Source organism: Acinonyx jubatus, chromosome B3 (genome assembly GCF_027475565.1).
Source record: "Acinonyx jubatus isolate Ajub_Pintada_27869175 chromosome B3, VMU_Ajub_asm_v1.0, whole genome shotgun sequence".
Lineage (NCBI taxonomy): Eukaryota > Metazoa > Chordata > Mammalia > Carnivora > Felidae > Acinonyx > Acinonyx jubatus.
This window is the reverse complement of record NC_069386.1, coordinates 66,336,040-66,352,373: the sequence shown is the minus strand read 5'-3', so window position 1 is coordinate 66,352,373 and position 16,334 is coordinate 66,336,040. Positions and strand designations below refer to the sequence as shown.

At 37.3% G+C, this 16,334-nt stretch overlaps 1 protein-coding gene across 10 annotated transcripts in view; it reads right to left on the bottom strand.

The window, feature by feature from the left end:
* DPH6 (diphthamine biosynthesis 6) overlaps window positions 1-16,334 on the bottom strand; it is a 433,974-nt gene that overhangs the window by 68,246 nt on the left and 349,394 nt on the right. For 8 of the 10 annotated variants that reach the window (XR_008299245.1, XR_008299248.1, XR_008299243.1 and 5 more), the window contains one exon: window positions 6,662-6,754. The gene's annotated coding sequence lies outside the window, so the exon portion shown is untranslated. The remainder of the gene's footprint in view (window positions 1-6,661; window positions 6,755-16,334) is intronic. The other 2 variants (XR_008299247.1, XR_008299251.1) reach the window with 1 other exon arrangement.

The window sequence follows — 16,334 nt, the reverse complement described above, 5'->3', positions numbered from 1 at the left end:
ATTTTATTAATGATAAGTTTATAAAGCTGTTAACTTCCTAATGATGTTTCAGGTTAGAAGTTGCCTTCGAGGGGCATCTGGGTGGCTCAGTCTGTTGAGCATCCAACTTTGGCTCAGGTCATCATCTCACACTGGTCTGTGAGTTCAAGCCCCAGGCCGGGCTCCCTGCTGTCAGTGCAGAGCCAGCTAAGATCCTATGTTGCACTTTCTCTGCCCCTCCCCTGCTTGCATTCTCAAAAATAAATAAAATATTAAGAAAAAAGAAGTTGCCTTAGAGTTCTTTAATTTTTTAATTTTAATTTTAAAATATTAATTTAATTATTCTTTATTCTAGGGGCCATTCCTCAAAAACCCTAACTTTCTATCACTTCCTAAATGCATAGTATTTATCACAAAGCTATTTTTGGTTGGATATCTCTTTCATATACCCTGGGAATTAGACTCTTCTTCTGTCTCCTTTCTCTGAAAAATCCAACTCAGTTTATTTCAAAGCAATGCCAATAAATAGGAATTTTTCACAATTGTTAACCTGGGCTAACTGAACCATACTGGTAAACCAAGAACTTTAGGAATTGAGTTATCAGCCTACTTGGAACCTGACAAATGTTAATATAAATAAAACAAAAACACTGAAAAAAGGTTTTTCTATAATGAAACTATATTGTCTTCAGTGAATTTTTGTCCTTTCTTTTTTCTTGTCTTGGTAAGAACTTTGAATTTTAAGGATTGTGAAGCAAAGACTTTTGTTGAGATCTAATTATAGGGAAATAACCCTAAACTTATGGTTAATTTTTACCTTAATCTTCTTTCTTCTCTAGTGTATTCATTAAAATAATTATTATTCTGTTTTCTTAAAATATGTTCTTTCTGCAATATCAGAAATTTATAATAAAGATGTAAAAGGACCCAGGTTCACATCCAGAGAGTTGTGACACTGAGGCCTTTCTTTCCAGGAAGCAACTTTATTTGTGCTGGCACTGGCTCAGTGGGTTTGTACCCAAAAAACTGAGTCCCCAGCACAGTGAGGTGTAGCCTTTTATAAGTTTCCGACTTCTTTATCTCCCATACATGGTAATACAGACATATGGTCTGATTGGGTGGTCTCATGTGACAGGGTCATGAGGGATATCACATTCACACACACAACCAGGTTGCCTTCCCTTATCTTGAGGTTTTTTTTTCTCACCACATTCCTTAGGGAGGGGACTCTACCACAGAGAAAACCCAAATCATCTTAAACCTAAACCTACGTTTATGTAGAGATAACCTCTTTTAACATTTTGGTAAATTTCCTTTCAGGTGGCTCAGACGTTCAAGCCACCAACTCTTGATTTCAGCTTGGGTCATGATCTCACAGTTCGTGAGTATGAGCCCTGCATCAGGCTCTGCGCTGATAGCATGGAGCCTGCTTGGGATTTTCTCTCCCTCCTTCTCTCTCTGCCCCTCCCTTGCTCACATTCTCTCTCCCTCCATCCGTCCCTCCCTCTCTCTCTCTCTCTCTCAAAATAAATAAATAAACTTAAAAAAAAAACCTATAAAAAATAAATTTCCTTTCAGCCTTTTGTGTACACACACATGCATTTCCTGGTGACTAATTTTAGATTTCATAGCAAGGACGTGCTATGTTTTGTATGTTTGGCATTCACAGTGAGTTTAGTTTTTGCTTTCCTGGTGTCCTTTAACTAAAGTTCCTTTATATGTAAATCACACTGGCCTGAAATCAGGAATACCAGCAATTGGCATCTACGGTCCATTAGAGTAGTTAGAAGGTGAACATACTTTTTGGGAGCTCTTTCCATGTTCTCTAAGCTGGTGGCCTCCCGAGAAGTTCAGAAAGCCCTTGCTCAGAAATACACATTCCCTGTTCTTGTCTGCATGTGGCAGATCCCTTCAGTTTGTCAAAATTCTTCTGCCGTTTCTCCCTTTGCTGCAATGTAGGCCTGAATACTTAATGAACAATGATTGACTTCACTGGAACTCACAGGGATGAAAATATTTCCAAGTTCTAAAGTAGTGACCCTAGCCAGCAGTCAAAGAATAATTTTTTCTACGCATCATGAAAAGGATGGCTGGAGATATTTCTGTCTATATATCCATTTAGCTATCTTGAGGCACAAAAACACTTCACCTAAATACCTTCATTTTAAAAATAAGGAATGATAAAAAAGTAAATAGCATAATGAAACATTTAAATCCCCTTTGCAACAGTATTTGTGTAATATTTAATTGATGTATAACTAAATAAAAACAAATTAAAAAAACCCCAAACACTGAAAGGCAAACACCATAATGTATATAAAATTTAGATGAATGTACTGGGCTTATAGTGTTTTTGTATGTAACTACGAGCATGCATGTAAACACACACGTGTACCCACATGCCTGAGTACTCATTCAAAGTTTTATTCATTGAATATATATTACTTTTGTGGTAGACAAAACAAAGAAGATTCATGAGAAATAATTTTAAAAGTTTCCACTGCAATCATCTTCCATTTATGGTTCTTAAAAAGTATATTTGACCACGGGATGTTTTAGAAACTGTGGTATCAAAACCCAAGACGGTCAAGACTATCTATTTGCTTAGATGTTATAGATGCCTCATTTCTATTCCAATATTTTCTTTTCTCACGTCTAATTTCTCCTTATTTTCTTCTTGAACAGTCTCACATTTATATCTTTAAGCATTATCTTTTCTTTTGGATGTTATGGGGAGTGGGAGAAGAAAACATACTTTGTTTTTACTTATGGGTTACTTTAGTGTGATCTCATACAGTGCTTTGTACCATTCTTTGCCTTCTATATCTTCTGTCTCTTCTCTTCCCAACCCCTTCCCTCTCTTTCCTAGAATAATCACACTGATCTGCCATATTCCAGAACTACCACTAGCCATGCTGCTGAAGGTGGGCTTGAAAGACTTTACGGTGTTTGTCTTCATAGTGTCTTAACACTGCTTTGGTCTGCACATTAATAGTATATTAAGCCTCTACATTGGTTAGGTTCCTTTGTTTAAAATGGTATTCATTTGGTAAATGCCCACCATTAATTTACAATCCAACATGTCACCAAGTAACTGATCAGACTGTCCTGCCAATCTAGCATTAATGTTAGTCTGCTCATAGATGTCTTGGGGGCGGTTGAAGCTAACTCTAGAAAAGTAAAAGTGTAGAAGATGCTCCTAATTTTTTTTTTTTGGAGGAAACACAGGTTAATGTATATTACATATAGCAGTGCCACATTATTGCATAAATTAAGCTTTAAAGGGCTAAATAGATGTCATCATCATTGTCAAGCAAACATTTATATGGTACTTTCTATATGGCAAGAATTTGATTTAAATTCTTGACATATATTAACCTGTTTCTTCCTCTAACAATACAGTGAATAGGTACAATATTATCCTTGTTTACCAGTTGAGAAAATGGAGGAGCAGGGAGGTTAGAGTACTTGTCCAAAGTCATGGAGCTCCTAGGGAGAAGAGCTGGCATTTCAAGCCAGACAGCTTACTTCCAGAGGCTCTTAACCTTAATTATAGTATCAGTAAATATTTGATCATATTTGAAAAAATTTTCAGAGTATTATGTTATGTACAGGGAATGTTTAAGAAAAAGGTATGAGGAACCCCTGGGTGACTCAACTGGTTAAACATGTGACTCTTGGTTTTGGCTTGGGTCATGATCTCATGGTTCATGGGATGAAGCCCTGAGTCAGGCTCTGGCAGACACGTGGGAACCTGATTGGGAGTCTCTGTCTCTTCCTCCCTCTCGGGCCCACCCCCTCCCCCCTGCAAAATAAATACACATTAAAAAAGAAAAAGGTGCAAGACAGTTTGTGCCCTTACAGGTCTTCAATCTAGTTAGAAAGACAGAGTAAATAATATAAAACTTCAGAGAATACCAGGAAGCAGAAGCTGTGATAAAGGAGCCATTCAGAAGAGCTCTCTAGGGTTGTGAAGGTGGCCAGGTCACTAAAGGCAGGGGAAATCTGCAAAGACCTCATATTTATGGAGTTCTGAGACATTTGGACCAAGATCAAGATGCTTTTTCTGCTCCTTATTGAAAGTTACCCAAAATATGAATAGCTTAAAAATGCATCTGAAAATCCCTAAGACAGATGGTCTGAAAGTAACTGGAATCATCTGTAGATAGAGCGAGAACTTGATTAAACCCCAGCAGGTGAGTGGGAATTACAAACACAAAACAAAGGAATTTAAAACACCATTATTGTAGCATTAATATAGAAGAATTAGAGTGATCAGATAATTCAGGAGATGCTTGTCTTGATGCCTTTAAAAGTGGGACATGCACTGCCTTGGGCTCCAAACAATTAGTCCTGCGTGTCACAGAAGCTTGGGAGTGACAAGACCCTTTGACAGCTCTGAACGATGAACCCATACCCAGGAGAACAGCAATCTAGAAACTAACTTGATTTGATACTTCTTTTTGTTCAAAGCAACAAACATTTCAGTGATCTATAGTACTCCAGGGTTGTATTTATCTACTCTTACTGTAATGCAATTCTTTCAGAAGAAATAATGGGTGAGTTAAATAACAAGGCCACTGGTATCTCGGGATAAATAAGAGTATACGAAAATTTAAATTGTTAAAAATCCTCTCTATCTATTCCTGCCGTTTCTTTTAAGTTCACAGTAAGATTATACTTTCTTCCACTTATCTGACTTGCTATTAAACTGTACTGTGGTTTGGCTTCCCATTATAGTTCATGATAGCTTATTCTAAACATTCCATATTTTCAGTGAACATTGTGTATCAGTTTCTTAATATTAATGTCTTTTGTAGAATGTGTTTAATTCACATATAGATTGAATATATACACTCTCTCAATATATCTAATAATCCATTATTATTACTTCCTCTCCAGTATTTCTACCATCTATCCAGTTATTTAAAATTAGAAACTTGGGAGTCATACTTAATTTCTTCCTCTCCCTTCCCACTTCATAGCTATTCAACATGTGTTCTTGATTATATCTCTTAAATATCTTATAAATGGGTCCAATTCATAAAGGCTAATTATGTCTAGGGACCCAGAGGCATAGATTGTCCTGCTGAGACTAGAACCTGGGTCTTCTAATTCCTGGTTCAGCCATCTCTCTGACCTATGTGATGGTTTTAGAGAAAGGGCTTTGTTTTATTTATTTATTTATTTATTTATTTATTTATTTATTTAATAAATATATGAAATTTATTGTCAAGTTGGTTTCCATACAACACCCAGTGCTCATCCCAAAAGATGCCCTCTTCAATACCCATCACCTACCCTCCCCTCTCCTCCCACTCCCCATCAACTCTCAGTTTGTTCTCAGTTTTTAAGAGTCTCTTATGCTTTGGCTCTTTCCCACTCTAACCTCTTTTTTTTTTCCTTCCCACCCCCCATGGGTTTCTGTTAAGTTTCTCAGGATCCACATAGGAGTGAACACATATGGTATCTGTCTTTCTCTGTATGGCTTATTTCACTTAGCATCACACTCTCCAGTTCCATCCACGTTGCTACAAAAGGCCATATTTCATTCTTTCTCATTGCCACATAGTATTCCATTGTGTATATAAACCACAATTTCTTTAACCATTCATTAGTTGATGGACATTTAGGCTTTTTCCACAATTTGGCTATTGTTGAGAGTGCTCCTATAAACATTGGGGTACAAGTGCCCCTGTGCATCAGTACTCCTGTATTCCTTGAGTAAATTCCTAGCAGTGCTACTGCTGGGTCATAGGGTAGATCTATTTTTAATTTTTTGAGGAACCCCCACACTGTTTTCCAGAGTGGCTGCACCAGTTTGCATTCCCACCAACAGTGCAGGAGGGTTCCCGTTTCTCCACATCCTCTCCAGCATCTATAGTCTCCTGATTTGTTCATTTTGGCCACTCTGGCGTGAGGTGATATCTGAGTATGGTTTTGATTTGTATTTCCCTGATGAGGAGCGATGTTGAGCATCTTTTCATGTGCCTGTTGGCCATCTGGCTGTCTTCTTTAGAGAAGTGTCTATTCATGTTTTCTGCCCATTTCTTCACTGGATTATTTGTTTTTTGGGTGTGGAGTTTGGTGAGCTCTTTATAGATTTTGGATACTAGCCGAAAGGGCTTTGTTTTAATTCTAATCTGCCTCAACAAAATATTAATATATATTAATATAATAAAATATCATAAACACAAGTTCCTCATACTCATTCAAAAAAAACACAGAGCTAGTATTTGAATACATAAAAGACTGTTACTATTACCTATGATACCTAGCTCTGAATTTGTCATTTTTATGCTTTACTGAAGGTCTTCTTGCTGAAAGTTCACCATGTTTCCCTCTTTTTCTTCCTGTCTCAATAGAAACCTTGGCCTTCCTTCTGTTCAGGTGGATTTCTCCACCTGTGCTATGGATCTTAATTGCTTTTGTCTTCTCAGGAGTCTTGCTTCAAGAATCTTACCATCTCGGGGCATATGGGTAGCTCAGTCAGTTAAGCCTCCAACTCTTGGTTTTGGCTCAGGTCATGATCCAACAGTTTGTGAGTTCAAGCCCCATGTTGGGGTCTGCACTGACAGTGCAGAGCCTGCTGTGGATTTCTCTCTCACTCTCTCTCTGCCCCTCCCCGGCCTGCTCTCTTTCTCAAAAAAAAAAATTGAATAAACATAAAAAAAAATCTTACCATCTCCAGATGCCTCACTGGCTCAGTAGGTAGAGCATGCAACTCTTGATCTTGGGGTTGTGAGTTCAAGCCCCACACCATGCGTACAGCTTACTTAAAAAAATAATAAATTAAACAACAATTAAAAAAAGATCTTACCCTTTCTCTCCAGTATGTAACATTCCCCCACTCCACTTGCTCATTCCCATCAGCCTATAAATATCCTTAGGTGTCTTCCAGTTTAAGAAGCAAAAGAAAGCAAACAAACAAAAACAAAACCAACCAAAAACCTAAACTAAGAAAATTTCCTTGCCCTTCCTCCCTTTCTAAACACCAGTAAGTATCTCATCTTTACTCAAGTTACTTGCAGAAAAGACCAGTGCATGGGCTGTCTTTACTGCCTGACCACCTTGCACTTCTCAACCCATTCCAGCTTTTGCCCTTCTGTCACCATGATTACCATCACCATCACCGTTGTTTTGACAAAGCAAATGAATATGTTTCCGTTATTTAGCTTGGCCTTTTATGGAATTTGACATAGTTGACCATTCATTTATTTGTTGAATAGTTATTCAGTTCTTTCTATGGGCCAAACATTGTTCTAGGTGCAAAGGAGACACAATGGTGGGGAAAATGTAAAGAAATGGATTTCAGTGACACTATAGTTTCCTGGTTTTCTTTCTATATGTTTGGTCTTTTCCCCCTTTCCCTTTGTAGGCTCTTATGCTTACCCTTACAATACTGTTTTAACACATAATAAATGTAACACAAATAAATACATAGGTATTATGTAGTCTTACTGGTGGCCTCACTCATATGAGTGAATATGCACATTTACATGCGCAATGAATAGACAGAAGCTTTACCCAGATCAACTTCCAGGAAGGGCTGAAGACCCAGCTGTGGTGAGTATAGTCATATTAGAGCCTCCAACTGCCCATTCTGCAGATTCAGCCTGAAATGCATTGCCTTGCCAAGGTCTTGCATTTTTTTTAGGACAAAATCTAATGGTTGAGTGGGGATGAGTATAAAGACCTGTCTGTTCTGGCCTGAGACAATAAGTTGTGCAAGATGAAACCAGAAACCTTGACCCATGAGAAAGCAGGGACACCATCAAAGACCCTGATGCCAAGCTAAAAGACTTTCAGTGGCCAAAATATGGGGCAAGTTGAGTATCAATAAGAATACTCATGGCAATGACTAAAACACATCAAATAAAAAATCCATGCATTCATAGAAATACTGAAGGAAAGCCACAAAATCTTATTGATTTTCTTTGGAGAATTCTGGGAAACTAACTTGTTACTCTCAAAAATAGTACATGGAGCATTTAACCTGCCTTATCAGTATAAGCTAGACCTCAGTATAACCGAATAGTTGATGAAGAGAAATTTCTCCTTGTAGATGTACTCCATCTAATAACAAATAGAATTATTCATTGGTATATAAGTTATAGAATTATAATATCATTGTTTTCCTAATCCTTTACAGAATAATGGATCTAGGCAAAGATTGTGCAGAACAAATATCTATAGAATGAGCTCACTCATAAATATTACTATAAAAATAATAAAATATTAGCAAACAGAATCCAACTGTTACAGAATCATGCATGTCTATGGAAAATTTATGCCAGAAATGTAAGAATGGTTCAATATTAGGAATATAGATCAGAAAATATGTTAGTGTTATTCATCATATTATAAACTAATGTGAAAAATAATGATCCTCTCCACAGACTCTGAAAAGACAGTTGACAAAGTTAAACACCTATTCTTTTAAAAACACTTAATACAGGGGTGCCTGCAGGGCTCAGCCCATTGAGCATCCACCTTCAGCTCAGGTCATGACTCATGGTTCGTGGGCCCGAGCCCCATGTTTGGCTTTGTGCTGACAGCGTGGAACCTGTTTGGGATTCTCTGTCTCCCTGTCTGTCTCTGTCCCTTCCACGCTCGTGCTCTCTCTCTCTCTCTCTCAAAAATAAACATTAAAAAAACACTTAATACAAAAGAAATCAATAGACGCTTGATTAACTTAATGACAAATATATCTTAGCCCAAGTCTAACATCTAACTTACTGGGGAAATCTGGAGATATTTCCTAAAGTCGGATGCAAGACAAAGATGCCCACTATCATACTCAATGACCTGGGATATTAAGCAACACAATTACATAAAAGAAAGTGATCATATAAAATTATTGTTATTACATATTATGTAAGAAGTTACCTAATTGAATTGTATAACAGAAAGGCATAGGATTGTATAAGATGTAGGCATAAAAATTTTATGGAGAATGCAGAGCTATATTATTTGCAGATGGTGTGATTATATGCCTGGAAAACCTGAGAAATTCAGCTGAAAAGCTACAATATACAATAAGATAGTTTAGGAAGGTGGCTGATGACAAATTACTTCGCCAAAAAAGAAAAACAGTATTCATGTATATAGATACCCAGTTAGAAGATATAATTGAAGAAAAGACTTATTAAAATCAAAACAAAAAAGTAAAATATTTAGGAATAAACTCAATAGGAAAATGTGAGACCCATGTGAGGAAATACTCCTGCTACACAGAAAAGTACACTTGGAACAAATGTAAAGATAAACGTGTGCTCAGGAAAGTTCAAGAACAGATAGTTGTTTGTAATTTTAATAACATCTTCACCCCCTAAAAAATATCACCAGGTTTTGTTGTTCTTTCCCACTCCCCCAAATTATAAACCTAAGTCTAAAGTTTACTTAGGAGAATAAATAAGCAAGAATCACCAAAGGAGATCAGTGAGGGGGAGATAGTGAAACAAACTTTAAAGCTTTAAGACGTGTGTCATTCTGGCATATGAAAGAGACTCAAAATACCTATACAGAAATTTAGTATGCGATCAAAATGACATCTCAAATCAATGGGAGAGGCTTAATAAATGTAATTATTAATTATATTAATTACTTAATTCAAGAATAAATGATAGTAAGACTTAATAAGTGACGTGGCCATGGGGAGAATTAGAAAGTTGTATATTTTACCCTGCTTATCAGAATAAAACACCAGATGGATCAAATATTAAAAAAAAAAAAACCCAAACCACGAAACTTCTAGAAGAAAATACAAATTTCTTTATAAATGTGAAGTGTGAAAGGCCTGCTAAATCTTACAAATAATGATGATGTTAGCCGCTAGTACTTTGACAGCATGTACTATGTGTGTGAGACACTGTTCTAAGAGTCTCACATATATTTACTGATATAATCTTCATAACAACCGTGTGACGTAGGTACTATTATTACCTCCATGTGAACATAAGCACAGGGCGAGGCAGAACAGCATCATATGTGCCCTAAAGGAAACACAACATACTTCAGAGATTCAAAAGAGGAAGAATTACCAGCTTGGGGAAATAAGAAATGATTTACTAGAAACAGCAGAACTGAGGTGGATCCAGAAAGATGGAAGGTGGGCAGTAGTAGGGTGAAAATATTGTATAAACCCTCATTCAATCGACATGGGTCACATGTTAACCCTTTGAGAATTTGAGGTCTAATTCAGTTTTGTTACCTTATACTTAAGGTGCCTGAATGAGATAGCTAGATATTGACTATTTTGGAATGACCACATATCATGCAGAGGTTTCAGTTTTATAGGAAACTTAGGCTGACATATTGGAGCAGAAGAATTTTGTACCAGCGGAAATCCTTGAACATCAGGGAACGTACTCAACAAGCGTCCCGTTCGTATTCTGCAATAGACCACAACTAGGGCTGACTGTTCACAGGCTATCATTGCATCAGAGTTGTGTAAAAGAATTATTGCTGGAGTTAGGGTCTTTTCAGTGCCACCACAGCACAGTGAGTGCAGGAATATTTTTATCACGTATATCCATCCCTGTTAACTACATGTGTGGCCCAGATGCTTGTTCTGCTCCATGGCCCACACATCTCTTTAATGCAGACTACTCTCGATGGCTTTCTCGGAGGAGAATGAGGATCTGGTCCACTGGGAGTCTTATGACTTTTTAATCTTATACGATGAAGTGTTTTACAAAAGGGATCAGAAAATTGGAAATTGGAAAGATTTTTTTACAAATAGAGATAATGTGAATGTTATTTTCAATCGTGCCTCATGTACACCTTTTAAAATCAGATCATTCTTTCTGAAGTATCAGAGGGCATGATAGATTCAGAATCATAACTGGAGAATAAAATCAGGAACATATATATTTTTTTTATCATGTGGTGCAACTCAATAACAGTTAAAAACAAAAGGTAGGATTGAGAAGAGCAATAGAGGTAAGTCCCTTAGCTAATCCGAACTAGTGGTAAGCAATGAAAATTTATATGAACCCATTTAAGAATCTCATTTGGTTTCCAAACAGCATCTGACACTAGTGAGTACAGAACACCTTCACAGTTGTTATTCCTAATAAGCACTTACAAACTTAAGATAACCATTGCTCATGGATCATGGTAGTTTTAAACTAACACATGTCTGGAAGGCAGAGTATGTATTGTAAATTTTATACAACACCCTTAAAAATCTTCTTACAGTAAACAGCAGTCAAATTTAGCTGTTATTCCTACCTAAATACACAAGCTTGTGGTGAAGAATATGTCCTGGGGGGCTTTTACCTGGGACATCATCGTATTTACTCAAAGTAACAAAAATAATAACAAAGGTTCAGCTGCTCCTTGAGAAAACGGATTTATTAAAAGATGAGGATTATGAAGATTAGTGGTTCTATTGAGGATCGGAAACAAAAAGAGATGGTTTTTTTCTAGTTCACATTTTTGGCTCCAAAACCATAATCTCTTTTTTAAGGCTTTGAAGGCATTCAGAACATTGAGTTAATGACTATATCTTTTGTAAGTTTATTTTTTAATTGCCTTGTCTCTCTCCTGCTCTCCCAAACCCACAAAAACAAAAGAAAAATAAAATGAAACACCAGCATGTAATGAGAAAAAGAGAAGGAAAAAATATAGGCAACTAGCCTGAGTTACTCAACTTTAACCCATGGAAATGGATTTTACTTCCTACTAACCAAGATTTCTAGTAATTCATACTATGATTTAGCTTCTGGATCTATGATATTCCTTTAGCTTAAGTTACAGGATTATTTACAAAACTATGGTCTGTAGCACTGTTTTAAAATTTTAATGTGCACTTTAAACACCTGGGGATTATATCAAACTGAAGATTCTGATTCAGTAGTCCTGGGGTGTGGCCTGAGTCTTTATTTATTTAAACATTTTTTTTTTTAATGTTTATTTATTTTTGAGAGAGAGAGAGCCTGAGCAGGGGAGGGGCAGAGAGAGAGGGAGACACAGAAACTCACTCAGGCTCCAGGCTCTGAACTGTCAGCACAGGCCCAAACGTGGGGCTCAAACTTGTGAACCATGAGATCATGACCTGAGCCAAAGTCAGACACTTAACTGACTGAGACACCCAGGCTCCCCTCTGAGTTTTTATTTTTAACAACTTCCCAGGTACAGCTGATGCTGCTGGTCTGTGGACCATATTGTGAGTAGCAGGCATCTAGATTGGAGAATCATTGAGCATCCATGATTACCTTAATTTTTCAAATGTAAGTGCCAACATCCTTCTAAGCAGTCTATACGGCTGGTGAAATGGAAGACCTGTGGCATTATGGGATTTGTGCTGAAGGCTGATCCAGGAATTAGGAAGAGCAGAAGAGCTCTCTGTGAAAGGAAGAAAAATTTGGGCAATCCTGGAGAGAGGAGGGGAGAGAGACAGACAGACAGAGAAAGAATATGAATGAGTGGAAGATTATGAGGTTCGTAATGTGAACCCTTCAGAGGGGCCTTCAAAACCTTCAAAAAAAGTCTGCAGATGACATGAATGTTTGGTGCAGGGGATTTGGTTTGTGAAAACCTGGAAAGAATGAGGTTTCCAGTTGGGGCGAGGCATAGCTGGAATCCAAGAGACAAAGAGAGATGGAGGGGTTAGTGGAAAAATTTGAGAAGGCGGGGGGTTGCAAAAGGTGCATAACTGAGGGGTTCAAGACCATGTTACCTAGCTCTCCAGAGGAAGGAAGGTGTGACTGACATCTCACTTGTATAATCGATAAGTATTTGTTGAATGGTGATCTTGTACAATCTACTTCACTTTGCTCAGTCTCATTTTTTCAACTGGTAAATGGGGACAAGGATACTTACTTTTAAGGGCTTTGTGGAGCATAAATGAAATAATTTATATAGAGCTTATAGCCCTGTACCTGGCACATAGTAGGGTCTCAAACAACGGCTGATATTATTGCTACCATTACTCTTATTTCATCATTCTCGGCCCACTCTTGAGCACCCAGTAGGTGCTCACACAGTATTTGTTGCATATAAAATAGGAATATTTTCCCTCCCTCCCTGCTGTGAAACAAGGTATACCTTTTAAAAAGTGCTGTGCTTTTACATTTTGATTATGACTGAAAGGAACACCAATAAGACAAATTGCCTGAACTGTTATGAAATTTGGATTATTATAGTAGTAAGTTCCTTTTACTTACAGTAGCCTTAACATGATCAAACCTATGAGGCCCTGGAGACACATTGGCCCTACACTGTTGTGAGATATCGTGCAGAAATATCACAGACCATTGATGATTATAATCAGACACTCACAGGTTTGATTGAGACAGAGAGGCAAAGAAGATAGAAAAAAAATCTATTCATTTTAGAAAAATGTGAATAAGGGAGCCACATGAGGAAAATGTTCTTTCTTCCTCAGAGTATTTCAGGAAACTGAATATTCTACAACTGGCTACTTCTTCCCTTTCCATTCGAAGGCACACCAAGATCAAAAAGGAAAATGGACCTTTAGCTCTGGCCTGTCTATGACCTTCAGCAGAGGTTGACTGAGATGGAAAAGAAAAAGTACCAGATCTTCTCTTGCATGATTATAGTGCACAATCCCATTCCTTTTTGCATCATTATAAAGTATTAGAGCTAACCATAAAAAAGGGCTGGATTTATGGAACTCCTCATAATTCAAACAAGAGCCAGAGAACTATAAAATTTGAATCCAGATTTTCTTTTACCATGTATGCGTGTAGTGCAGTTTTTGAAGCATGTTCACTTACATTATCTCATTTGGTTCTCGTAACAACTTCACCAGGCAAGCAGGCGTAATTACTGTCCATTTTATAGAAAAGCATATTGAAACGCAGAGAGATTTAGGGTTTCATCCACTTTTGCCTGGTCAGTAAGGGGCAGAGATGGGACTAGGTCTTTCAATTCTCAGTCCCCTGCTCTTGCTATATACGACACTGCACTACCTTGGTCCATGTGTCCCCAGGGTAAAGGGCAAAGGGAGATGATGCATCTCCGGGCCTTCCATGGTGTTAGCCAAGGGCTTGGCCATCCTTATGTGAAACACATGCCAAGATGACATTTATCATGTTTGAATGTGTGTGTAAAAGTGACACTCAGCTGGAGGAGAGTAGGTCACATTCATGAAAAAGGTAACCACACATGAAGTTCAATCTTGTTTGAATCACGCATTCTTCCATGGGAAAGGTGCTATTTTATGAGGCATTACTATTATTACTTCAAATCATATCATATTTGTTTCACCAAAGATAAATTAGACCTGTACCGATTTTTGAAATGTTTATATTTTATGGGCATAGGTTGAAATATCTTAAATAAAATACATCTTGAAAGTTATTATATTACAGAATCACCTGTCTTTTTTAAAGGTCCCCTCCACCAGTAACACTTCAATGACTTTGTCTTCCTTCACCTCTGATGGCATTCACATTTGAGAAATTAAGGTAATCCTGAATGTTCAGTGATTCTTGCATTCTCTCTTATGGAAACCCAGGCCAGATTTAAGGAAACCATAATTTTTTTTCATATTAAATATGAAATGTACTTAAGATTTCTTTAAATACATACAATTAAACACACACATAACACCTGATTTGTGGGGCTGAAGTTTTAGACCTGTTTCTGTCATATGTTGAACAAAAGGAAGCAGAACATATGAATGGCTAAATTGAAATAATTTGGGGAAGCTATTTTTAGAGGATAAGAAACATTTGAAAAAAAGCCCAAATGTTTCCTTTTTTAAACATCTGGAATTTTATCATTTAAATCCTCTTATTTGAAGTAGTATGATATATGGAAAGAGTTGTAATAATATTGTCTTTTGTGGGGCGCCTGGGTGGCTCAGTCGGTTGAGGGTCTGACTTCGGCTCAGGTTATGATCTCACGGTTTGTGAGCTGGAGCCCCGCGTCGGGCTCCGTGCTGACAGCTCAGAGCCTGGAACCTGCTTCTGATTCTGTGTCTCCTCTCTCTGCCCCTCCCTCGCTCTCACTCTGTCTCTCTCTCTCTCTCTCTCAAAAATAAATAAATATTTAAAAAATTAAAAAAAAATTGTCTTTTGTAGTTTAATGTTAAAGCACCACCATTGAACTTTCAGTCTCTGTGCGTGTGTGAGTAGCTGGGGGATACACTTACCTGAGTGGGATAGAGAGGAGGAAATAAAGACTAGGAAATGCAAATTCATTCAAAGTGTTTGAGAAACACTCTTGTTTTTACTTTTGTTTTGATTTGGAGACCTGGATTATCTGTCTCGATCTGGTTATGCTTTTTCCCCTTGGCCCTATTTAAAATCTGATGCACAGGAAAGCCCCAGTGGGTCGTGAATAAAGAAATACAGTTTTGTAGGTGCTCTGTGTTTGTGTTTGTGGGAAATGGGTGTTCATCTAAACATATATAAGAGAGATGTCTGTCACAGAGTTACGGCTTTCTGAGCATAATAGCTTAGAATTAATGCCCAGGTGACAGAACGCTGGAGAAAAGACTTCTTTTAACTATATCTTGGAGATTTCAAAATATTATCTTCTTAAATATTTGACAGACACCCTGTAATTTTGAGATTGTTACCCAAAATTAGATCTTGATTAACCAGAATCATTGCACAATCTGTTTTAGAAAAAAAGATTCTAGACAGCATGATATGGGACTGAGGCAAGAAGGGTGAGGCCTTAAACATATTGGCCTTAAACATATTTGGGAATATTTCTGATGGTATTTGATTACCATACTATTAACTTTTGAGATAGTGGTGCTTCTAATTTTTCTGTTTCAGCATGTAAATCATTCAAACAAATGAAGAGAATCAAAATGATTTACAAAAAACATTTGTCCAAGACACCATTACACTCCGACATCAAGGTTGGAACTTCATACCACAAATAACTTATTGGCTGCCTACATTTTTAACATTTATAGTGCAGTGATTCCTTATCTTGGGTGCATGAACTTTCTTTTCTTTTATGTGTGTGTGTTTGTTTACCATAGCTTTCATTAGATTCTCAAAGAAATCCATAACCACTCCTACCTCCTAAAGTTAAGAACCACTGATAATAAATAAGCCCTACAACCCAGCAATTGCACTACTGGGTATTTATCCAAAGGATACAAAAGTACTGATTCAAAGGGGCACATGGACCCCAGTGTTTAAAGTAGCAGCACTATCAACAATAGGCAAATTATGGAAAGAGCCCAAATGCCCATCGGCTGATACATGGATAAAGATGTATTTATACACAATGGAATATTACTCAGCCATCAAAAAGAATGACCTCTTGCCATTTGCAACAACATGGATGGAGCTAGAGTGTATTCTGCTAAGTGAAATAAGTCAGTCAGAGAAAGACAAATACCATATAATTTCAAACTC